General features: G+C 50.7%; 1 protein-coding gene across 1 annotated transcript in view; it reads left to right on the top strand.

The window, feature by feature from the left end:
- Ajap1 (adherens junctions associated protein 1) overlaps window positions 1-26,363 on the top strand; it is a 108,491-nt gene that overhangs the window by 7,988 nt on the left and 74,140 nt on the right. The gene's annotated exons all lie outside the window — the stretch shown is intronic.

The following is a 26,363-nucleotide window of genomic DNA, read 5'->3' as shown; positions in this document are numbered from 1 at the left end:
TTGGTTTCCTTAGCAGGGCATAGATTCCTTCCAAGAGCCCTAAATCCAAATTTGTGAAACTTCAGTCTCAGAGGAACAGGTCATGGGACCCTGCTTGGGCAGATCCAAGGCTACAGTTCTCACTGATCAGATTCCATCAAAGAAGGCAGAAGGCTTCCATATGCCTGGGGCTGTAGGGGCAGAGTGCCACTGGAGGAGAGGGGGTTTGGCACTGACTTGGTAAGCCACAGTATAGTCATTTCTGTGCTGTTTCCAGCAATGTCTGATTTAGAAAAAGTGTAGGCTGGAGGGAGCCAGGGGTCTACACAGAGGCAGCCCAATGTCTATAAGAGGCTGTTGAAGAATGAGTGCTTTTTTACTCATTTTATGAAACATTCTGAGATCAAAGTCAAACAAAACTCTAGTAAACATCCCTACAGACCAATAATATCTATGAAAATGTACAAGATATCCTTAAAAAAACCCCAACATTTACTTTATGTGTCTGAGTGTTCCTGCTTGTAGGTAAATGCTCTACATGCATGCAGTACCCAAGGAGACCAGAGGGTGGCGCCAGGTCCCCTGGAACTGGAGTTCCAGATGTTTGTAAATCTCCATGTGGGTGCTGGGAATCGAGTCAAAGTCCTCTTAATGGCTGAGTCATCTGTTTCCACAAAACTGTCTCAGTTCAGTATCAGCAGAGCAATGTCATCAGCAGGCTTATGAAAAGGTAACAAGAGAATCAAGGTTGGTCACTAGTGCCATCTGCTGTAGGGAAAAGCCACACAACCATCTTTGTGGGCACAGAAAATGAATTTGACAAAATTCAACCTGTTCTCATGAATAGCAGCAGGTTTTGTCTTTGTTTTGTTTTTTACTTAGTGGTGAAAAACTGGCTTCGTTTCTTCAGAGAAGGGACAACTGAACAATGTATGTGGCCATCACATTGCGCAGTGGAAGCTGACTCCGGTTAGACTCAGGAGGACAGGGAATTGAAAGGCAGGCAGATAAGGAGAAATGGTGTGATTGTCTGTGTGGAAAATAATATACAATTACCGAAAAGCAGTGCCTTAGAACTTCTGAACGAGTTCCATAAGGTCGCAGAAAACAAGATAAATACACAAAAGTCAATTGTACGTCTGTCGATTGGCAGTGAACACACGGAGAATGTAAGACACGCAATGCTGTGAAATTCAGCTCACGTTCTCTTGCTGTGAAGGACGCCAGTGCCAAAAGCAAAGTTGGGAAAGGGATTCATTTCATCTTAAAGGTTGCAGTTAACCATTGAGGGAAGCTGGGGCAGGAGCTCAAACAGGATGTGAATGAGAAGGTGAATGAGAGGTGTGCTGCTGACCAGCTTGCTCTCTGGTTAGCATTTACCTACCTTCTTATACAGCTTGAGACCCACCTACCTAGGGACGGCACCCTGCAGAATGGCCTGTGCCCTCTTACACCAACCATCATAGAAGACACAACCACTGGCCATTCTGAGGAGGCAATTCTTCAAGTGAGGGTCCAGCTGAGAATCTGGGCTACATCAAGCCGACAGCTGAAGCTGCCCAGAAGGCTGTTACCGTCTTTCCTTTCCTCTGACCGATGCTGAGGTCATCCTAAGGGACTGGAAGACCTCTCTCCGCTCACAGTTACATCACTCAATCTGTTGGTCTAAGCCAGGGGTGACAGGAGACTATGGCATGAATGGTGCAGAATCCACTGCCCACCACCTCATGGCAACTGGGAAGGGCTGGGGGCCTGATATCTCCCCTCTTCCAGTGCACACCCAGTGACCTAACTTCCTTCCATTGCCCCAGCACACAAGGGCCCACTGCTTCTCAGGAGCATCATGGGATGCTAGCCACACCTCTGACACAGCTTGGGGACACATTCAAGTGGCTCAGAATGAAACAATTGTGGATCTACCTAAGAAAGGAATCGACTGTTGGATCTCTGTGTCTGAAGTCTATGCAGTATCAGTAAACAAAGCCCAAGAAGCCATGCGTGAGCGGAGAGACGTCCCGTGCTCATGACTCAGAGGACATCAGTTCTCTCCAGGCTGAGACACCTTCCTGAGCAGCGTTCCCAGCCAAAGCTCAAGAGAAGTTGTATGAGGCGTAAGGGTGAGGTTTCCACATGAAGTGAAGCCAAAGGAGTTAGATAAGACTCACCGTATGGCAATGGTGGTGTCTGTGAACAGGGAGACGTGGAGGTCAGGGGCACAGAACAGATTCAGGAGTGGAGCCCAAGACCTTGCCTGGCTGACTTTCAACAAAGGTTCAGTGGCAGGAAGAGTGCTTTTCTCCAAACGGGGCTGGCACAGCCACACATCTAGCGCTGCGAAGGAATACGGAAGTGCAGCTCACACCCTAGTAACAAGTCAACTCAGAAGGTTCACAGAATTCGGTGTCAGATGCGAGCTGTAGACCTGTAGGAAACAAGTTCTTCTGGAAATGTCTTCAGACCTAACACTGACCCCATGACCCACGCGAAGAAATACTAGATAAACGGAACCTCATCCAAATCTGAAGTTTAGGGGCTGAGGAAGTGTCCCAGTAGAAAAAGCCCTCACTGCTCGGCATGAGGGCCTGAATTTGGATTCCCCAAAACCCATGTGAAAAACTAGAGGTGGGGATGTGGACCTGTGTTCTGGGGGTGAGGGTGTGAACCTGTGTCCCAGTGCATCGAGACACAGAGACACAAGAATCCATGGAGCTCCCTGGACAGCGCACCCAGAGGACCAGTAAGCTCCAGGCTCAGCAAGAGATAGACTCTGGTTTCCATGTGAATGCACATGTGTACATGCTCACTCATACACATGTGCACTCGTACATGCACAACGTTTTAAAGACTGTGGCAGGACTGTGGGAAACAGTCACAGAACAGGAGTTGGTATTTGTCAAGGGTTGATCTTCTTAACACAGAATCCTTGAACCTAGAACCACACTGGCCAAAATAGGCAGTGAGCTCATTGACAGGCAGAAATGCTTAACTGACCCCAAGGCTCAAGATAATCCACTTTGAGCGGTGAGGAAAATATGCAGGGAAACCCAGCAAGACCCACTGCCCGCCCCTCAGAATGGCTGGGAAAGAAAACAAACTCGGGTCTACCAAATTCTGTGAGGGATGTGGAGAGACTGGGCCACTCCTTCAGCACGGACAGGGTGTAAATGTCATGGCTGTACTGAGAAGGTCTCTGCGGGGTCTCCTGGGGATAAACACCTCCACCTGCCACTTGGAGCGCCTCACCCTTCTTCATATGGGTGAAAGAGACCTGCACTCAGAGGGCTTGTGGCCCGTCAGTGTGCAGCTTGAGTAAGGATTCCGGTGGGTAACCGGCTTCACAGACAGGCACATCCACACACAGATTAGAGTTTGGTAGCACAGAGGCAGGACTTACAGACACACCCAGCAGCCTGCAGGGATCTCCAGGGGGTAATCATGTACCTGGCTTCTGGGGGTAGAGGGAGGGTATTGGAAGTGATAGTGGTTGTGATTTACCTCTGTCCAAGTCAGTAACTCAATTGTGTTATTTACCGTAGTCTCTCAGGATGTCACCACGAGGGAGAGCCGAGGAAGGAGTTCACGGGAGGTCGCCATGCTTCATGTGGCCATGGCTGTGAATGTACGCTGAACTTAAAAGCAGACGTTTAATTAAAGAAAGCAAGCTGCTGCTGTTTACTCTTGTGTGGGAGACCCGCACCTGGAGATGGGGTGCGCCTGCGTGCTAGCCTCCGACCTCGGATCTGCACATTGTGGTGGTGGTGGTGACTGGGAGGTGTGTGGGGTGTTTCTTTACAAAGCTGGCTGCAGATCTGAGCCGTGGAGTGGGCCCCGTGTGACTACCTCAGGACTCTGCCTGTAAGATAGGGTGGGGGCCTGTGAGCCTTGGCGACTGGCTTTGAGATCTGCTGTCAGCGGAGGTAACAGGTGACCTGCTGCATAATGACAGGATCAGAAGAGCTGTCCAGGTCCTTACGCGTAAACCAGGTCAGCTCCGAAAATAGAGCAGCCATTTTGGGGTCAGTTCTGCCATCCTACATAGGCTCCAGTGTTCTGAGAGCAGACTCGGGGATTTAGAGTCAGACGTGAACACAACCATTGTCTTCTTTCCGGTTCAGTGAGATGAGGGAGGGTGCAGGTAGGTTGAGGTGGAGGCCGGCCTGGCCCGGCTCCTCAAGTTTCGGTTCTAATAGGAGCAAACCGGGCCAGGGGAAGAAGTTCAGCAGCACAGGACAATTGATGTCAGAAGACGGGACAAAGCTCTGCCTTGGACTTGGCCGTGGGATTTGGTGACCTCATCCGCTCCCCATGTGTGGAGACTCAGACGCCCCCGCCTTCTGCACCCTGGTTTTGTGCCCAGCTTCAATGAGGCAGATACTTGATCTACCTCATCTTGGCCCATCCTCGTGGTACTCAGGCGAAACAGGAATGGCTGCCCTCATTCCTCCGCAGGAAGAAACAGAAGCAGAGAGAAGCAGGTTTCTTTACCTAAAGTCACACATCCAGGGAGTGGAAGAGCTTGTATTTGAACCCAGCTTTCGAGGACTGCAAGGTTCACTGTCCCTTTTCCTACAGTGCCCTGTGGCCTTTGTGCTTTACGTAAAATCTGTTTCTGGGTCTCTTCAGTCAGCTTATCGCAACCTTTAGGAAGAAGAGAAGAAAATAAATAACTAACGAGAATATCCCAGCTGCAGTGACAAGTTCCTCTGCCGTGGGGATCCAGCCCCACCCAGGTGCAGCTGACACCACATCTCAGCTCTCTGGCACCCACGGTATTTAGGGAAATGCTCTCAGACCGGGAGACTATTTTGCATCCTCTGTGCGTGTACACGTGAGTGTGTCTGGTGCATGCATGTACATTTCTGTGACACAGACGTTGTCATCCAATTTATTTAGTAAGCAGAAATAATCGTCACCACATCTGGGAGATCCCTCAGGAGGGGACTCACTTGTGATGTGGTGCACGTCACGCAGAGAATGTTCAGGAGACCATGAAGCTGTGAGCTTGGCACTTGCCAAGGTTGTCCCTTCCTGGTGTCATTTACACACTATGAAATCCCTGAGTTCAAAGGACTTGTCAGCTCAGTGAACTGGGCTCTCATCTCTACAGCCTGGTGTAGCACAGTTCCAGTCCTGGCAAGCTACCTCCTGCTATGCCTGGTTACTCTGGATTTTGGCTCCTCCCCTGACAACCTCTAACCTGTCTGTCTGTCTGTCTGGATTCTCTTGTCCTGAGATATCCTGCAGGCAGAGTCCTTCCTGTGAGTTTTGCATCTGTCTTGCTTTGTTCAGCCTCCAGGTCTCAGGGTTTGTCCGTGTGAAAGTGTGTTGCTTTCATCTCCTTTTTTTTTTTTTTTTTTTTTTTTTGGTTTTTCGAGACAGGGTTTCTCTGTGTAGCCCCGGCTGTCCTGGAACTCACTTTGTAGACCAGGCTGGCCTCGAACTCAGAAATCCACCTGCCTCTGCCTCCCGAGTGCTGGGATTAAAGGCGTGCGCCACCACGCCCGGCTCATCTCCTTTTTTATTATTGAGTAATATTCCACTCTTCTGGACGTGCCACAGTGGGTGTCTGTGTGAGCATTGCCCTCACTGCCTTTGCCTCTGTTGTGTTTGCACACAAACACATGCACACACAAACACACATACAAACACATGCACACTTACACACATACACATGTATACTCTCATCTGCATACATACACATACTCTCTCATACACACACACATGCAAATACACACATACATGCATATACCCTCACACATGCACATTTTTCACATCTGTACATGCACAGAGACATACACACTTGCACATGCACATGCACGAACACATACACTCTCATACATGCACACTCTCACAGACACATACACACACTCATGTACACTCTCAAATGCACATTCAAATTCATGCACACACACATACTCTCACACATGCACACACACTCTCACACATGCACATATACACATGCATGTACATGTACACATACTCTTACACACACACACTCTCACATATATGCATGCACAGAAACATACACACTGGCACATGCATGTACACTCTCACAGACACACACACATACACATACACTCAAACACATGCAGATACATGCACACTTGCACAGCACATGCATACGCACACTCACACATGCACACACATGCACATGTATACACGTGCACACATACAACAACACACATACTCGCACACCACACACACACACTCACACACTCCTGTGCTATGGTTGCCTGCACAGGTCAGAGATGAGCCTCAGTTGTTGGTTCTTACTGTTCCCATCGTCTGAGTCGGTTTCTAGTTATTTGCTGTGCTACCTGGCTGCCAGCAAGTGGGGATTCTATTGTCTCTGCCACCCAGCTCTGCACCAGTGTGCTAGGACAACAGACACTGCTGTGTCCACTTTTGAACTCAGGTCAGGTCCTCATGCTTGTGTGGCAAGTGCCCTAGCCTCTGAGCGGATGTCCCAGCCGCTCTACTTTGTAACGGCAGATGTGGGTGCCTCAGTGTCCCAGGAAGCTCCTAGTAGGGTGTGCTCAGGCTGATGGGGAGTGAGTGGTGTTCACTCCTGGAGACGCATTCCCTACAGAGACTATTGTTTAGTTGTCTGCTTCTCATTCCATAAATATTTACTGTGTGTGCCTCCACATTGCTGTGTATTGGTGTGCTTAGTCAAGGACAGAATTTTCCATTCTCCTTGGTACAGTGACACTGTGGATGGGGACATTTTAGCTATTTAGAAGATGGGCTCTTGGCCAGTGCGATGCTTGGCATTGGAGAGGAGGTGCCGTCGGGGTCCTTTATGGGGTCCAGTGTGTTTCTCCCTATGATTGAGGGTGGCATGGCCTGTGGGGATGGAGAAAGGATGTTGTAGATCATGTGCCACCTCCCGGGGGCTCTGGGGCCATGCGCCTATGGAACGTTCAGTGGCCAGGGCGATTATTTAGATGCACAGACAGGCAAGGCAGAGCTCCAGGCAAGTCCCAGGAATGCTCTGCCCCGTGTCTCCCTGTGAAAGGACACAGAATCGCAGACAGGACTGTCCTTGTGGGAGGCAGGGGCTGAGGGGACCCGCTGTTATGAAAGGGAAGGCAAAGCTGACAGTCGCTCTCCTGGCAGGACAGGGCAGTCCCCCGGGTACCATCCATCTCCTTCTGGAGCTATGGGATGCCAGGCTTACAGGCTGCGGCTTTCCTGGACTCCAAGCTGTGGTGGTTTTCTGCACTGACCAGCCAAGTCCTCAGCTCCGTGCTGAGTGCAATTCTCAGCCCTGTGAGCTGAAGGGAAGGTGCTAGTGGCTGTTGGTCACTCTGGGTGGTCCGAGCGGTTTTGTCTCTCTGGGAGGGCTATGTGCAGTGCACACTGTAGTCCTGAGGTGATGCCCTGCCTGGTCCTGGTAGCCCATGTGGCACTGTGCTAAATGGTGGCCACATTCTTTGTTCTCATCCCCAATACCTGCCAATCTTCCTAGTGGCATTGCTATCCTGAGGCCTATTCCTTATCCCCTTTCCACGGAAAATCAGAGGGGTTTAGTGACTTAGGCCAGGGTCACACAGCTGATAAACAGCACAGCCAGCATGTAACTCAGTACCAGACAGTGGGTGCTGGTCCCCGTCCTCTGCTCCGGCATCTTTGCGTCTGTACAGACTTCCTATTGGATTTCTAAGGCATTTACAAAAATGAATATCCAGTGGATGGAGGTCGGCAGCCATGGATGGGATCTGAGTCCAGCATCCAGGGCTAACTCTCTGTGAGTTCCGTGCAGAACACACATAGGCCTCCAGGATGTGTTGGTGAAGAGGCAGGCTTCCTGAGAGGCAGTAGAGACCCCTTGTGACTATACAAAGGTGGCCCATGTCCCCAGCAAGACCTAGTGAGAGGGGCAGCAGGCCAGGAGGAAGGAGGGCCCCATCTGCTTTTTCCTGTGCTTGGCCATGCCCTCCTCTGGGACTGCTGTGCTGTGGCCTTGGAATGAATGTCCTCCCTACCCAGATTGGAAGCAGCCTGGGGGTGGAACGGGTGATTCTATAGATGGGCAGAGCCAACTAGGACTATGTGAGTTTTCCAGGCCCTGTATTTGATGACCTTCCTCATGGCTCCCACTTGTGGCCACCATATCAGGATGGCTCCCTTCACCTAGGTCAACAGTGACTCCCTATTGTGTACTCAACGTGACACCTGTCACTGAAAGCCAGCACAAGAACTTCTGGGAGACTCCAGGTCTGTAAAGTTTTGGGTAGGATAGTCTCTAATTTAATGCGCAACCAAGAACATGTGATTCTTCTGCCTTAGGTCTGAGTGTTAGGACTATAGGCCCATACCACCACACCTAGATGACATGGTGCTATGGACAGCGTCCCAGGCTTCCTGCATGCTAGGCAGGCACTTCCCCCACTGAGCTATGGTAAAGCTCAACAACTTGACATCGTTCACAAACTTTTTATGCGTATGGGTGTTTTGCCTGTGCGTATGTCCATGCACCGCATGGCGTGTGTTCAGTGTCTGCAGAGGCCAGAAGAGGTCATTGGTTCCCTGAGAATGGGAAGAGTTGACTTGTAGATGCTGGGTATGGAACCCGAGTCTTCGGCAAGAGCATCCAGTGTTCTTCACCGCTGGGTCGTCCCTCCAGCGTCACAACTGTGTCTGTGTGAATGGATTCAAGGAGGGTCTCTGCATCTGTACTTGCAAGGGACTTCCCCGCATTGGGAGGAAGCCCTCCACACCACAAAACTACATTAAGTCCTCTAAGGTGAAGACCCTGTCTCCAGCCAGTGCTCAGCCCCTGCCCTGCCCCCTCTGTTCTGTAAAGAGAAAGTTCTAGGCTGTGCTTAGATGCTGAGGAGCCCTGTGCTTCCTGCTGTGGGATACGTTGGATTCTTTAGGGAGCCAATTATACAAGGAGAGAGAGCAAGCATGTTTATTTTTACGACACTGTTTTAAAAATCACAGAAATTGATGATGGAATGGCCCCATTAGATCCTTGGTGTTGCTGCCCTGTGTCCACAGGCTTCCTGGGCCTTTGTCCAGCTCGCAGCTCCTGGGCCTGGGCTGATTGGTGCAAATCCAACCCAGGAGGTCAATTCAAGCCCCTGCTGAGGGCTCTGCCTCTCCCCTTGAGTCTTCCCAGCCCTGTCTGATTCTCTCTGTGTAGGCAACAAGTTGGACAGACAGGGAGGCAGGCCAGAGCTGGGTTGGTACTAAGGTAGGCTAGCTGCAGACCAGGCAGCCCTGGCAGGCTCTGGCTAGGGAGAATTGGGGAGCTGTCTTGTGTTTGATTTCATGTGAGCAGAGGAGGAGGCAGTCTAGAACCTTCTCCAGAAGTTCAGGAGACCCGAGGGCTGGGGTGGGGTCAGGTGGGATTGCAGGTGCCGGACAACAGGATGAAGCAGGACTTAGACTAGGAACAGTGAGGGGGAGGGAGAAGTGTAGAATGGAGTCTTATGAGAGAAGCCAAGGAGGGCTGAAGGAAGATGGGAGGAAGAGAAGAGGGGGAGGGAGCCTCAGGCAGGGGGGAGGAGACAGATAGATAGACAGACAGACAGACAGATTTGGGAAGGGCATCAGGGACTCATTGATCCAGGCCTTTCCCAGTGCCCCTTGCCCCCGTGTATACAGTGGCTTCTGAGAGGGGAATCAGGTCCATCTGTCCCCCAAGGGGCTGGTAGGAGGAGCTTCAGAGGCAGTGCTCAGAGCTCAGTGGAACATTCTGGGGAAAGACTCCCAACTTGTAGTATGTTCATCGAAGAGGAGAGATAGATCACTTGCAAGACAGGATATTGGAAGAGGTGGTCGTGTGAGAGCTGTGTGCAGAGCCCAGTGTCCTGTGGGAAGCCTGGTCACAGGAAAACATCCCAAACTCAGAGAGACACAGGGAGAATCTTGTAGCCTGGGACCCAGAGGACAGAGGCCCAGTCAGGGTGTTGCAGTTCCTCCCGGCCCCAGCTCAGTGGGCTCTGCTGCCTCCTACTCTGTCCCCCCGACTGCATCTCCTACCCTTCAGAGGACACCTGTCCCCTGAGCTATCATCCATCACCTGCCTCAGGGATGTCACCAGTCCACTCTCTGGCACTCAGGTGGTCGCCATGCCCAAGCTTGTGCATTTGAATGTGGGGCTGAGCTCCTGAGATAGGAGGCAGCGTCACCAGCAGGAAGTATCTGGAGGAACTGGGCTTGCAGCTTGCACCTTCTCTCTGTGGGGCGGGACCTGGGCAGCAGTGAAGCTGCGCTCTTGTTCTCAAGGGAATGGAGCAGGAGAGTGTGTCTGTGCTAGGTGTGTGAGTTTGCATTGGTGGTGGTGTGTGTGTGTGTGTGTGTGTCTATGTGTGTGTGTGGAGTGTGTTAGGTGCATGAGTTCGCATGGATGTGGTGTGTGTTACATGTGAAATGTGGTGTGTGTGTGTGTGGCATGTTGTATGTGTGGTGTGGTTGGGGGTATGTGTATGCGTGTTGTGTGGTTGGTGTGTGTGTGTGTGTGTGTGTGTGTGGTGTGGTTGGGGTGTGTGGTGTGGTTGGGGTGTGTATATATGTGGTGTGTGTGTGTGTGTGTGTGTGTGTGTGTGGCATGTGTATGTGTGTATATGTGGAGTGTGTTAGGTGCATGAGTTCATATCGGTGTGGTGTGTGTTACATTTGAACTGTGTGGTGTGTTGATTTTGTCTCTGTATGTGATGTTTGTTAGTGTGGGAAATGTGTCTGTGCTAGAAGTGTGTTAGGTGCATGAGTTTGCATGGATGTGGAGTGTGTGTGTGTTGTATGTGTGGTGTGGTTGGGGGTATGTGTATGTGTGTTGTGTGGTTGGTGTGTGTGTGTGTGTGTGTGTGTGGTGTGGTTGGGGTGTGTGGTGTGGTTGGGGTGTGTATATATGTGGGGTGTGTGTGTGTGTGTGTGTGTGTGTGTGTGTGTGTGTGATGCGTGTCTCAGTGTGTGGTGCCCTGAGGGGTGTGGGTTGAGAGGCATCACTGAACTTGAAAATCACCAGGTCCTCTACCTCCGCTCTCTCCATCTGCAGCTGCCCAGCATTCAAGTGCTTTCATTAACAGACTCTCAGCAGTCCGTTGAGGTCAGGGAATATCATTAGCCTTACTTCACAGATGGGTAAACTGAGGCGGAGTAGGGCTAAGCAATTCTCCAAGGTCTTGCAGAGTCAGCATAGCAGTCCCTGCTGATACCAACTGAGTTGGCCTAATACTGGTGCCATCCACCATGGTGCGGCTGGGGATCAAGGGCCGCTCTGTGTGCACAGGCCTGAGGCCCTAGGGCTGGAGCCTGCCCTGGCTTGGCTTGTGAGGGAGGCTATGGCCTGCCTTTGTTTCTCTCACTTACACTGTGAGAGAATGGAGTCCATGTAGACTATGGGGTTATGGGAACAAGTGCCTCATGTCTGCCTCCTTCATCCCCCTACTCCTCAAACCCGCTGTTCCAAGTCATCCTGGGTAGAATGCCAGAACCCTGGATCACACCAGGTATGTTTTATGCCCATGGCAACAGACATGCTTGGGTTTATAGAAAGGACCCAGAGTCGTGAAGACGAACTTGGACTTAGCCAAAAAGAATGGGAACTCAGCTCAACTAATACAAAGAACCCAGGTTCAACCAATGGCTAGTCCCTGCTCCTGTTTAAAGTGTGTACCCCAGTGGCATTTAGCTCATCCCCAGTCCAGTCCCAAACCCTTTCGGCCACCCCACAGGCAGCTTTGCACCCTTGAGGGTTGCTGTAGGTGTTTTATGTAAGTCTTGGGCAACCTTCTGGGTCTGGCCTCTGTCACTTGGCACGGTGCTCCTGACACTCACACTGTAGCAAGAAGCTTCATGTCTGCTTCCTGCCAGTCTGTGGCCACTCTGCCCACTGTCTCACACTCACCCCTCCACTGCTGGACAACCAGCTGTGCTCTCTCTGGCTGTTCTGAGTGGTGCTGCAGTAGACATGTGTGTGTAAGTATGTTCTTCTCTTCGAAATTCTTCTTCGAGACACGGCGTGCTGCTCTTCTTGTTGTTGTGACCAGATACCTGATAAAAACAAGGCAGGGGCTTGTTTTGTTCAAGGTTTAGGCGAGCCATCTACCCAGGAGGGAACACCCTGGAGGAACAGCCAGGAAATGGGGTACAGACTGGAATCAGGGCAGTGTAAACTGCCTTCTGCCAGCCAGGCCACACTTCCTAAAGGCTCCACAGAATGGTGCCGTAGGCTGCAGCCTGAGTTCAGAATGTGAGCTTGTGAGAACATTTAAGAGCCACGGGGCAGCAGGTCACCCTTGGCTTCTGTCTTGGATGGGACTGGCCTTGCTCTCCCAGGCACTGCCTGGGTACCCACACCATCCTTGTGTATTTCGGGTCTCTTCTGCCACTCCACACAGGAACTGGAGTTTGGTGACTTCCTGGAGTGTGTGATTCTGACCAGTGACAGTTCAAAGTCAGCTAGGGTCCCTGGGCTACCCCACTGAGACAGGCCCTAACCCCTTAGCTCGCACAGGTTCAGAGTGGCCTTCCTATAGGTTTTCTTACCTAACTGGTCCTCCGGGAGGGAAGCAGCATTTTTATAAGCTCTGTGCTAAGCAGGGATTAGGAGCCATTTGGGGAGTGGATTAGCACAATTGCCCCTGGGATGAGTCCTCCTCTTGGCTTCTTCTTCTTCTTCTGCTTTTTTTCCTCACCCTGGGCCTTAGTGCTGAGCCTCTCTGTCTATTGAAAGCACCTAAGCTGACATTGATCCTTTCGCTCAGCACCAGCCCGGACCCAGGGTAACGGGAATCTGTGACCTGGCCTCCATGAGCCGGCTGCTTCTGTGCACTTACACACCCCAGCTTGAGAGCCTGTCCCTTGTCTAAGAGCAGCTTTCTTATTGACTCGGCCCTGCACTGCTTGGTTCTCTGTGGTTCTCTACACAAACTGCCAGCGGTAGCATCAGCTCCGGAGTCCCTCCCAGAGATGGGACGGGGAATCTTCACATCTGCAGGCTCCGACTCCGAGAACCAGTTGGAAGCTCTGCTCAGGAAAAGCACACACAAGCAAGAACAAGAGCCATTTATAACCAGAACCTGGGGAGAGAGCGAATGAAAACAACCGTGGGCACTGAGGTTTTCCCAGAATGCTTTTCAGGGAGGCCCCAGCATACAAAGCGTTCTTGGAAGTGTCCTGCTGCAGGGACACTTGTGGCTCAACAGACCTTCCCAGAGAGTTCTGTTGCTCAAGGTGGAGCTGAGTGATGGTTGTGCCTCCTACAGAAGAAGCAAAGCAGAGTGAGGCACAAAGTTTAAGGCTGACACCATCACCACCTGCGTCATGATGATGAATTAATATAAGAGCAACCACAGCTCCTGGCAACGGTGGCAGTGTTCAAATTGTACCTCCCACTGTGTGCACCTCCTACTGTGCACAATCCTCTCCTTTGGTCCTCACTCTGCCTCCCATCTTCAAGGCCTTCAGAACCCAGCCCTTCCCCGGTTCTGAACCCAGCTCGGCCCCTCAGTTCTTTTCCAATGTTCTTCCTATCTCTGAGTCGCCATCGCATCCCTGTCCACCCAAGGGCATTGGTGTGAAGACCAGAAAACCACTGACCTTCGATTCTACGAGCAGTCAGTCTGTCGCTTGCCATTGCTTCTGCGAGTAGGAGCAAGCAGAACCCCTGGTTCTCAGGAAGGTAATGAGTGGGAATGTGGCACTTTAGATTGTTCTGTGCTGTGTCTATCCACAGGTGCACACTGCCCCAGCCTACTTTCCCAGGAGCTGGTAAGAACAGACCTGGAAACCAGTGCTCCAAACACCACCCCTCACTTCCAGCCAGCACAGTATCCTGAGGCCTCTGTCACCTTCTGAGACTCAGAACTGCTGGAAATCTTAATCTCATGTGTGTATACACTGAGTGACCTGTCTCCACAGTCCGTGTCGTATGGAATGATCCCAAAGCCCTCAGAGTGACTTGGAATAAATATACCTAGCAATTTAAGGCACCTTGGCCTCTATGATGAACTTTATTTCCGCTAGTTTCTTCTGGGGTTGTTGGGCTCCAACTCACCCCAGCACGAAGGGGACTGAGGTATGGAGGTAACAAAATCTACCAGACACACCGCTTCAACCCCAGAGGCCATGGGCACAATGCAGTGACATTGGACAGAGCTGGACAGAGCTTCAGTGTGGGACCCTGATTTCACAGCGGTCTACATGGGGGTAGATAGTGCATTTCACTGTGTGTTTGTTTGAAGCTCGCTCTCCTGATCCAAAGGCCCTGAGAGACATTGCCAGGTAGACACGGGAGAATCCAAGGTGGAGGGAGACACTTCTGTGAAGGACGGGCTCTCTGGGGTTGGGAAGAGGCACCTGCAGAAGTGGCTCCCAGTGTGTGGTCTTGTAAACTATGCAAGAGGATTTCAGGTTCCACTGAGGTGCTCCACCAGAAACCGCAACTCTGACCAGAATAGGCACTTACTGTCTTGTCTCACGTCATCATGCAGAGCCTGATGCTCAGAGCGAGTCTGGGCAGGTTTGGCTCAGGCTCTCTCCTGCTGGGCTCAGGGCCCTTCCCGGGCTCAGGGTCAAGGAGAGTCTGCAGTGGCTATCCCAGGAGGCTGCAGGATGCTCAGGCCGTGTCTTCTCCTCCCTCCTGCCCGGGATTTTTGGATCCCTGGCAGAGAGTTTGGTGCAAAAGAAAGGCTCGCTTCGTCTCTGTCTCCACGGGCCTATTTCTGTCATGCGGTCTGCCTCTGCTCTTCCTTTTTTGACATCCAGCGTTTTCAAACACAGATTTTGCACAGATCCAGTGTGAGTCACAGGCTGGGTGGCCACACGGAGAATTCTGGAGCGCAGGCTGCAGCATCTTCCTGCAGGCGGAGAGCATCGCCCCCTTTGACTGGGACAGGGGCAAGCACCTGCACAGGACAGAGGTGTGTGACCGACCGACTGGCCCAGCTTTGTTCCTCCTCGATGCTCTGAGCCAGCACTGGGAGCACTCCCTGACAACCCGACTTTGACACCCACCTTCTGATACTCACTGTAGCTACTGGGGTCCCAGGACCCTCAGGGTCCACTACAGCCAAGGCAGACAGGAAGCAAATACTGCGATAGTAAGAGCTGTGGCCTGCCATAGAAAAAGAATAGGGACCGAAGTCTGCTGGGAGGAAAACTGTGGGGCAGGGTTCCAGAGTCTGGCTGTACCATCTGTGGAGTGGAGATAGATCTCTTTCCTGCCATGTTCTGTGGGAGACGGCACACAGATTTATGAAGCTCAGCCACGTAGACATGGCAGAAGACTGCATCACCAGCTCTGTCCCAGTCTTCTGCAGGTTGAGGGCCTAGTGTGTGATAGAGACAGTTACGTTGGACAGGACAACCCAGCAACTCATGCCTCCCAGGAGCTGAGGGCAAAGACCTCATCTGGACAGTTAAATTCCCCATCGCCCAGCGTGCCTTGTGCCAGAGACCAGGTGCTTCCGAACCTCACAGTCCACAGTGGGCAGTCAAAGCCAGCTATGCCGCCTGCAGAAAAGTTGGGGGGAAGCCACCAGTTCTGTTTCACCATCAGCAGGACGCGCTGACCAGCTCTCCTCAGGTCAGACACCCATGTCCAGGAGAAAGCCTCACACAGCCTGTGGGCCACTCCCTGCCCCATTTCACCTGTCCTCCTGGCTTCTAAGACACCGACACCCTGCCCAGGGAGCTGCTTTCTTCTGGCTTCTTGTTGCTGTGAAGACAGAGGCCAACGTTGCCCCTTGTTTCATTTCCAGAGCCTCCATATTAGTCACGCTCCTCCCAATTCCTCGCCTCCCCGTACACTTGCTCGTTTGATTAAAAAAAAAAAGTTCTAAAAAAAAAGATGATTTGTGTGAAGGGAGTGAAAGCCGAGTTTATTTACGACAAATCAGTAGAATCCAAAACTTTGGCAAAGAGCTCCAGAAGATGCTGCTGGCGGCCGAGGCGAGCCTGGTGCGTCACTGAATGTGACGTTTCCGGTCCAGCTGGATTGAAAAGCCTCTGACCTGTCTCCGACTCCTAGGGCCAGATGCCTAACTTTGCAGCATCTCTTCTGTCAGAGACAAAAAGCCAATACCACTGAGGTGACCCCACAGAGCCACCAGCTCCAGAGATGGGGAGAAAATGTCTTCAGAGGCACCCAACTCAGAAAATACTGGACCTGGGGATATGTGGATGAGGGGCTCTTGGCGAATAGATGACCCACTTGTTTGTCCTCTGACCTTGGGGACAGCATGCTCTCAGACAGGTCTTTTCCAGGCTTCTGAACAAGCCAAGAGATAGGACACCCAGGAGGAGGGGCACAAGGGGGAAGTGTTACTGGATTTGCCCAAAGCAGGGAGGACAGTCGCAAGGGTGTTAGCTCCAGAAGTCAGTAGAGATGAACCAAATGCTGTGGTCAGCAGGGCCACCAATGCTCTTTCCCAAGGTAGGCAGGTGGCAACCCAGCCACAGGAATTCCCTGAGCACTGTCTTGTAACTGGATCTTACAAGCCGAAGAAGGTGTGGACAGGCAGAGTGCTTGAGTCCTCCTGGCTTCCCCAGGCTGACCTTCACCCCATCTCTATACTCTCAGCTTCCCCTGGTTTTCCAGGGCCAGGTGGCTCCATCTCTGCCCAGAGGAGGGCTGCCATGCTTCATGGTTAGCCCATACTTGCAAGGTACTGAGCTAGCAGGATGTTCCCTGGAGAGGCTCCTGAGCTCCTGACCCACACTCCTGACACTCTGTTTTGTTCCTTGGAAGAAACAGCTAGGCCAGCTGGTTATTTCAAAAACCGTGGAGAGTATATTCTAGAAACAAGAATAGCTCCCTCGGGGGCTGGCTGCCCAGCACTTTTCTTGGCTCGCTAGTTCCTGCCGTGTGTGCAGGTCCCAGTTCCGATGGGTTTTCTCTGACCATCCTTTCCATGGGACCTGCCACCATCTCAAACTGCCCTCCTTGGCTGTGGGGCACTCAGCTCATCTCCAGTATCCCTGCTGTTCTTCACACAAGGACAGGTGCTCTGGGGGTGTGTGTAGCTTTGTTGGTCAGCATTTCCTGGGTCCTAGTGCCTGGCTCATGCCCCCCTCCTCCTCCCTAGTGGTGTCCAGGCACATGCTGGCCACATGGGTGGAGGCTGGCTAACAGGATAAGAACCTGTGGACAGCTCTTCATCCAGGATGGTGGCAGCTTGGGATAGCAGAGGATGGGGAAATCAAGGCCATAAAAGCTGGTATTCCACATGAGAGGGATGGCTCCATGTGTGTGCAAGCTCCAGGCTATAAAAGGAATCATGTAGAGGGTCACACAGCAGCCCGGGCCAGTTCAGAGTAAACAGTGATGTCATCAGAGAGTATGTCTGTCAAAGAAATGAGCTGTTCACGGTGAGAATGTATTCCCCATCCAAGGAAGCAAGTTATTCCATAGTCGGCATGTGTCAGGGACCATGCACATGCAGTCTACACAGACTGTGGTCTTGTGTAGGTCTCTGCTTTGTAGGAATCCAAAGGGTAGAGGGTTCCAACCTCACATCCAGCTTCCATCTTCGGGTATCCTGGGCTACATGCCTTCATTTGTAGTAAAAGGAGTCTTCATGTGGAAGAAAGGAGCCCCCGTAGTGGCTGGATGGTGGCCTCCTCTTCCCTTTCCTAGGAGGAATTCTACTCTGCTCTCCTGGCCTGCTGGTTAAGCCAAGATGACAGATGTGGGGGAGGACGGGGAGAGGGATGGGGCAAGGAGGAAGACATTATAAATCTCTTGACACCAGAGCTCACCATGCTGGGCATGCAAATGGTGCCCGTTTTGCACGTGGAGATAGCTCAGGATAGCTCATCTTCCAGGATGGAAAGGTGATACAGTAAAACAGGGAATAGCATCTATTTATCAGGCCTTGAGCTAGCAAGACTTAGAAGGTCCCCAAACTGAAGGTGGCCAGGTGGCCAGTTCCTTCTGTAGCCACTGTTGCTCTAGCTAGGTCCCAGTCCACTCATTTGAATACAGAAGACCTGTGGTGGGCAGAGCTCCTTGTTTGAGTGGAATGAGTTTTCTCTTGTGGCTGCATGAGGTGGTGTGGGCTTAGTATGCCCCCAAGGGGCCATTGATACTTCACCCCCACCCAGCAGGAACAGGCTCCCCCTTTGCAGTGAGGGTGTCTGATTGGCTTGCTCACTGAGATTTGGGGGTTCCTTGGAGCAGATAAGAAAAGGTACAGCCCTTGAGGACGTAAGTGCCCAGGCAGCTTGTACTGTGAACCTCTGCCCTTCTTGGCTAGATTGTGCTTTGTCTGTCTATCTGTTGCTGCCTGACAAACTACCATAACAGGGTGTCTTGACATGTTAGCCATGTGACACGTTAAAAACAGGCATGGCTCATCTGGGCACTATCCAGGGCTGAGGAGGCCAAGGTGTGCGGTCAGAGCATGGGCAAGGCCCAGCTGGGCATGGCTCGGGGTCACATCAAAGCTGGCACCTGGAGCTGTGGCCTCAAGTGCAGTTTGGCTGATAAGGATGGTTGTCAGTCTCTGACGGTGTTGGTGGTGAGCAGGGTCCTAGAGGCTGGCTGGCTGGGAGGCTCTGTTTTATAAAAGCTGTCAGCTCCTCTTCTTCTGGGATCTTCCAGCCGGGAATTCAGGAGCAGGAAGATGGACGTCGTAGGTGATAATGTCACTTCTATACTCGCATCAGTTCTGCTGTAATTGATCTGTTCATTATGAGTAAGGCATGAGTCCTGCCTGCACCACAGGAAGGGGTCTGTGTAGCACATGAACCTTGGGTGACTCACCACCTTGGGCAGTTTGTCTGCAAGAGGTCACTCTCAGTAGATAAAAGAATTAGTGAACCGAGTCATATATCCTTACCTTGATCAGGGGCCCTGCTGTAGATAGTTTTCTATTGTGATAAGAAACTATGACCAAAGCAGCTTAAAAAAGAAAGAGTACTTGGAGCTTATGGCTTCAGAGGGTCAGAGTCTATGATCATTACAGAGAAGAGTGTAGCAGGCAGGCAGGCACAGCGCTGGAGCGGTAGCCAAGAACTCACATCTCGAGACAGAAGCATGACTCTGAGAACACACTGGGAACAGGGAAAGGCTTTTGAAAGGGACAGCCCACCTCACAGTGACACACTCCTTCACTAAGGCCACACCCTCCTAATCCTTCCCTAACGCTTCTACCAACTAGAGATCAAGTATTCAAACCTATGAGCTTTGGGGGGCCATCCTATTCAAACCACTACAGCCACGGTGGCCCCAGACCCCTGGGACTGCCATCATGAAAAGCTGCCTACTGTGTGCTGGTCCTCTTGCTGTGAGCTGTGGGCAAGGACTCCCCCAGAAGATGCTGAGGAAATCTTCCTGCTGCCGCTCTTCTTCACGACCAGTGGCCATTCTGGGTGCTCCGTTGCATGGTCTCCCAGTCACCGCCTCTTCCCAGGAGGCTTTCTCCCATCATACAACCTGTTTTCCTTCTGTAGAGACATATATTGTCTTAGTACCGCAGGGTACATATGTGTCCACAGACCATTCCTGACCAATGATGGCTCAGCTGATGACTTCCTCCCACTTTTCAATGGTGTGAATGTTATACACTTTCAGTAGAAACTGTGTCTTGGGTGTTTGATTTTGAAGATTGGACTGGTGAGAAGTCTCTCTTAAGGCACTAGGCAGTCACCAAAACTCAATAGGGTGCCGTGTTATGTGGTTCCATAGACAGAATGTCTTCAATGCATTAAAATTATATTTATTTATTGTGATGGGGGAGAAATGTGCCATATGTGTATATGTGTGTGTGTATTTATGTATGTATATATATGTATGTACACCAAGAGAATTGTGTGGGGAAAAGAAAGATGCATAAGTGCTCAGCTCTTGTGAGAGCAGAGCTGTAAAGTTCCAGAATTTTCAGCCCAGCAGCTGGAGAAAGAGTGGAGCTGTCTGCACAGCTCCTGTCTGATGGTATGAAGTCCACCATCTCAGCTGGAAGGATCAGTGAGAAGAGAGCCCTCCATGCTCCCCCTCTCTCCTTGTGGTCCTGTACCCATTGGTCAGGCCTGCTCTGACCCCACTGGAAAGGCACCAGCTTTGCTCACCTGTGAGCTCAGGTGCTGCTCTCAACAGAGACACCTCACAGAACATCCAGAGTGACGTGTGACCAAAAATCTAGGCACCTGCATCTCAGTCACGGGGATACAGCTTGTCCTTGGCACCACTGGGCATAGGACCTCCTCAATATGACGTGGCCTTATCTTTGCTTAGGCACATTTCAGAAGACGCTATTTCCAAACATGGTCACAGTCTGAGGATCGGAGAGCAATGACGGGATGACACTCTTGGGCTCGGTGTACAGTTGTGGGTGGAGGAAGTGGCTGAGCAGGGTTTGAGGCACAGCCTGGTCCAGTCAGATCCTTTCACCCCACCTCCAGGCTGCCCACTCTGCCTCGGGGGATACTAGCAAATGAGCCACCCTGACAGAGCCACTGGCACCGTCATTAGCTACCGTATTCACCCTGATGTCCATCTCCTCTCTCGGGAGACTAACCCCGAGTCTGGTGGTGATGCTGTGGGTTGGTGCCTTCCTGGGAGAGGAAGATTAACAGCTGTATTTGCAGGTGCACTGGAGTTTTTATACAGACATAAAATCTGTTTCCACCCCAGTTAAATGGTGAAGTTCAATGTCGCGTAGCTCCTTAGGCTCCTTGACTCCATCGGGGGTGTCTCTTCAACAGTGTTTTTATATGGACTTCTGGCTGAAGGGAGTGTAAATGGCCCATTTCTCTTCAGGATTACACTTTACTGTCTTATAACCTGTACGATATATGAGCTAAATAATGGGTCTTTGGCATCAGAATCTTGGAGGATTTGGAAATACAGCAAAGATAGACTTTTGAGTAGGTTCTGTTTGAAATAAGAGTGTTCGCCAGCACCCAATATTGGCTCAAAATCCTGGGGGGAAGAGTTAAATAAATCAAAGAGACAGGTGCAGTTTTTAGATTAAACAGCCAAACTCATACAAAATCCCTTTGTCTAGACTGGACAAACACGGAGTGTTATTTGAGACACTTTGATCAAATGCCCCACTGTTAACCCACAGCCCGCTAAATGCCCACAGTGTTTGGGGAAGCCCATGTTTGGGGCACCTCGGACAGTGTGCAAAATTGCCCCAGACTGTGACAGGGAGGAGTGCCAAGTGGGTCACTCTCAGCATCCCTGTGGCCAGCCCCCAGCCAAGGGAAGAGGCTGAGTGTTGGACACACCCACACAGAGCACAGGCGTCTGGGAGGTCCAAGGAGGTAGCCAAAGGGTCTGGAGAGAGACCCAGTGGGCAGTTTTCTAGCTCTAGGAAGGACTAGGGAGCAAGACTATAGAGAGGCTGGACCTGTGTGTGGTCAGTGTTTCTTCCTCCAGCACGCAGATAGATGGGCCGCAGAGATGCACTAGTACAGACTTAGAAACTGAGCTGGGGTGAGATGGCTTCTCCTTCTACCAAAGCTCTGCTCTCATCCCTCGCTGTGGGATGAGAGGTGGAGGAGCACCACAGAGGTGGAGGAGCAGGAAGCTGCACACCTGGGCTCAGGTGAATTGAGAGAGGAAGTCAGTAGCTCCCGGTTCCCGGCACCCCCTTGTGTTCTCTGTGCTGACCTAGGCATCCAGTGCTCCCTCGGCGTTTGGAGTCCAGAACTCCATGACTAGACTCCAGCTGCATTTTTACCAACTGCTGGAGACCCAGCTTTTTAAAAGGAAGTTGACAAGCATTCAGGGTTCAGGACCACCTGCTATGTGACCACAGGCGCATTTGCCTGGTCATCATTGACACAGTGACTTTCCCATCAGGCCTTGAGTGATGCCTGTAGCACTGAACTGGAAAACCCATTCTTGAAGACCCCTGAGGCAGGTCCTCAGTGCCGTGGGTCCGTGAGATAAGAGGTTTGTTAAGGACAGATGTGACACCCACTGCCCCAGGAGAACAAGCTCATGGGGCTGCCTATTTCCTGTAGTTCAGGACCCCCGTTTTCCCAGACTTTTCTCACTTGAGGTATGGCAATGTCCCTGAGATGAACTATGAGTTTATACATCTGAGGTGACTGTTACCCCACAGGGACTCAGCCTGGGCAGTGCGAGAGTATCCAGGTCTTAGGCTACACAGAGAAGGGCGTGTGGTGGAAACAGAGGAGAACATAGGTCAAGGTGGAAGAGAAATAAGAACAAGGGGCTGGATGCCCGGGACTGACTGAGGCTCAGTGAGTGTAGAGTCCAGTGTGAGCATGGAGCTAAGGTTCTCTGCCTGCTTTGGGCTGGAAACGCACCTCTCAGCTGCTTTAAGTGTGGTAGTGAGTCCACTCCCTTGAGTGACTCTCTGTCTGGTTCCATCAGCTCATCTTCAGACTCAAGAGTTAGAAAATATGCAAAGGAGCAGGCCAATGCTAGGGAATCAAACTGCCTTTGTAGTCGGCTTGGGGACATCTGGTTAGCAAGCTGTTGGGGGGATCAGGTTGCTGCTGGGGTACTCTGTGGAAGTGAGAAGTCTCAGGTGCACTCACACATGCCCACTGTCCCCCTGAGTCTCTTCCCTGATGCTGCAGAGGAGTTGGGCCTTACCTTCCAGATAGACAGTCCTGCCTCTGCCTCCTTGGGCCTAACACCAAGGCTTAGAAATGTCCAGGCAGATAACTGAGACTGGGCAGCTAAGATTCACCTGGCACAGGTCCCTTGGCTAATCCCTGTCTTCTCCCAATAAGACTGTCAGAGAAACTGCAGGGTAGCAAGGGAGTATAGAGGTCCTGTCTCAACAGGATGGTCCAGTGATAGACATGTGAACAGAGTTAGAGACCACACCCCAGGCCCTTGTCTTTTCTGTCACTGGAAGCTACCTTGGCCAGAGTAAAAATGGTGGCACACAAAAGCCAACTGGGCTACCAGCCTTCCTCCCTGGCAGAGCTTCCCTGGAGAAGTTTGCAATAGCACCCCCACCCGCCCCTTGTCCCTTCCATCCTGCATGCAGAGCCTGTGAGAGCCAGCCTTCCGAGTATATTGTTCGTGTGGATGTGTCCTGCACTAAGGGCTGCAAAATGCTCCAAGTTCATAAATCATTAGAAACAAGGACGCAACCTTGGTTCTCGGAGCTGCCAGTACACTCCTAATCCAATCGCGAGATGGAAGAGCGGCTCCATTTGTATAATTCCCTATGAAAAGTCAGCAGATCTTTGCATTTTAAATGCCGCCCATACAACCTCTCCACAGGGACAGCATGGCCTCCTTTTGATGGAACAAGTGTCAAGCAAAAAGGACATAAACAAAGCCTGGTGTAGCTACCTTCCCGGGGACATTTATTTAGGGGTCTTTTAATGCCTAAACCTGCAATGATTTCTCTGGAAATGCTGTCCAAGATGCCCACAGTGAGCATTTCATGATTTGTTGGTGTTGGAGCAGCCACAGTACAAACTATAGATGCTGATCTGTCTTTAAGCTGTTGCTGGCAGCAGGATCCCATTCCTGCTGCTGCCCCTGCCCAGGTGGCAACAGAAAAATTCAAGGAAGAATGTGTGGTAGTGGTATGTTAGTTTGTACTATAGGGATATCCACTCTTCTTATCTTCTGGTACAGGTACCATTCATGACTTTTAAATAGCCATCTGGTCAACCTGAGACACAAACCTGAGATCTACTGGGTTTGTTGTTGCAAGTCTGTGTCTCAGAATTGAAAGGAAGTGTCAGTTATATGAAAGGGCCCAGACAGCCACGGGGACACATGACAAGCCTGCAAAGACCCCCTTCTTTAAGGGATGATCTCTGTGTCCTCCCGGTCTAGCTTAAATGCATGTTGGTGGCAGATGTCCATCTGTGAGGAGTCAGCATATGCCACACAGGGACAGCTGATGGCTGTTATGCAGAGTTGGAAGAGCTGGTCTTCCTCTGACTTCTTCACTGAAGCCCTCAGGGGCCCCTCTGTGGTGCCTCTCTGTCACGTTACCACAACTGAGTTAGTGTGCTCAGTTGCATAACAAGTTGTCACAAATCAAGAGTCTGATGTCAGCAGTTCATTCTGTGTTGTACTGGAGGCCTCGAGTCCAGAGCAAGAAGTCCTCAGGGCAAGACACCCTTCAAAGGTTCTGAGGTGTGGGGCTCCTTCCTGTCTCTGCCAGTCCCTGGCAGTTCTCGGCCAGCAGCCCAGCACCCATCTTTATTTGCCCTGTGCTCCAAACTTCTATCTTTATCTTTTGAGAGCACAGACCTCAGAATTCCAGCCCCTCCTCTCCAAATGGCATAGAATGCCCTCCCTGCATTGAGAGTAGATGCTTCCCTTTTTAACGGTGTCTCATTCACAGATGCAGGGGCTTACAAGGGTATTGTTTTTTTCTGGAGTGACATAGCCTTGTGGAGTCTCCTCTCTGTTCATCCTTTTGGTTGTTCTTTAGCCCTGTAGGGTTAAAGGGTACACATGTCCCGACAGAACAGGAAGAAGCACAGGAGCCAGGGCTGAGCTGAATGTTCTTACAGTTCAAAGTCCGATTCCCTCTGTGCACTCTGGCTTCCTCCCTTCAGCTGGTCCAACTCAAGGAAGCTTCTTGCTGTGCAGAAAATACCCTATCACCATGTTTAAGTTGTCCCTCTATATAAACATATAAATGCATATAATGCATGGATACAAACACACATATATGTACACATGTGCATACATAAATATACACATGCATATAATACATTCATGAATATGACACATATATACATACACATATGCATATATACACATGCATATATACATAATTATTCATACATAAAGCACATAGACATATTTGTACACTCACACAAACATATGCATATACACGAATGACCATATAATCACACATTCACATATGAATGCATATATGTACACATAAACATACACCTGTGTGCACATATGCTCATACATATATGCATGTAAACTCATATGCATATACATACATGCCTATTCCAGATAAATATACACAAACACATAATGTACATGTATGTGTAAATATACAACGAGCATATAACACATTTACACATATAAGCACACATATGTACTAATTTACATACTTGTACATATAGATAGAATTACACATACATATACAAATATACTCAAATACACACACATATATATACATAAACATATATTGGACATATGCACACATACATATATGTAAACAAACAAACATGTATATACACACACATATATATACACATGTGCAAATATATACGTTTACATATGCAGATGTTCACATAGCCATATATACTTACATTCATATACCATACACACTTATAAAAACATGTGCAAACATATAGAAGCCCAGCGCAGGCTCCCCACTTTTCTCAGTAGAAGACAAGCATTAGGGATTTATTTTCTCTCCTCTGACCAATGGCCTCAACACCTTGCCAGGACCATGGGAACAGACTGCTTCCATGGACACTGAGATTCTAGAATGTTCCCTGGATATGGCTGGGCCCGGCCTCAGCACTGCTTCAGGAGTGAGGGAAACCTCATATTCTTCTTCCTCTAAGGTATCGTACGTGTCAGTTTCTAATGGTCAGCTGGAATCAGCTCAGTTTGGGGATGTTACTCTCCACACTGGGGACACACCCATCACAGGACAACCTGGTTTTCCATGGTGCCTTGGGCTCATTTCCCATCAGTCACTGAGCATAGCCAACTCCACTGAACATATGGAGCAAGGCCAGTCCCTCCTCTGGGCTTTCTTCCTGGCCATTGTGTCTGGAGGACCACATGCCCCTGTCTCTTTTGTCTGGTCTCTACAGATTCTACCCCAGAAATGTGAAGAATTATTCAGTGTTTCAAGTCAAGGTCACCCCACAGGTGTCAGTTTGAGGGCCCCAAACCCCTTGAAACCAGCCACCAGCAGCCACCACTTAGTGGCGCCCGTTAGAATGTATTTTAGGAATCCAGGGATGATTTTGCTATGTCCTGTAACTATCTGCGTGTCCCAGCTCATATCTGAAGATTAGTGGTCCCTAAGTTAATGAGCATGGGAGGTACAGAGATACCTGGCTCCCTTCATCTTCTGTGGTATACTGATTCTCTGTGATTCTCTGGGGGCTGGGCAGGGTGGGGCGGTAGCAAATGAGAATATGAAGGAATCTGTGGGTGGCCTGTGGACAACATGGGCACAGAGCAGGGAACGAACGGGGGACTCCTGTGCCTCCTATGTACAGACAACCGGACGGCTTACACAGCATGGCAGAATTAATCAAGGTGGAGAATGGGCCAAGAGCTTTGAGCGGTTACAGAAGTTTGGATTTTCAAGAACAGAACATCCTCATCTAGATTAGATCTCCAGGGCAACAGCTGATCAGTGCTGGTTTACAGAGAGGGCGTGGCTGCTCCTGGGGGAAGGCAGAGGGGTCCATATGGGTCTGGCTCAGTGAAGTTCTGTAGGACAGGGAGGGAGAGGGAGAGGGAGAGGGAGAGGGAGAGGGAG

This window comes from Mus caroli, chromosome 4 (assembly GCF_900094665.2).
Source record: "Mus caroli chromosome 4, CAROLI_EIJ_v1.1, whole genome shotgun sequence".
In the NCBI taxonomy this organism is placed as follows: Eukaryota; Metazoa; Chordata; class Mammalia; order Rodentia; family Muridae; genus Mus; species Mus caroli.
The sequence above is the reverse complement of the archived record's forward strand: the minus strand, read 5'-3'. Positions and strand labels throughout refer to the sequence as shown.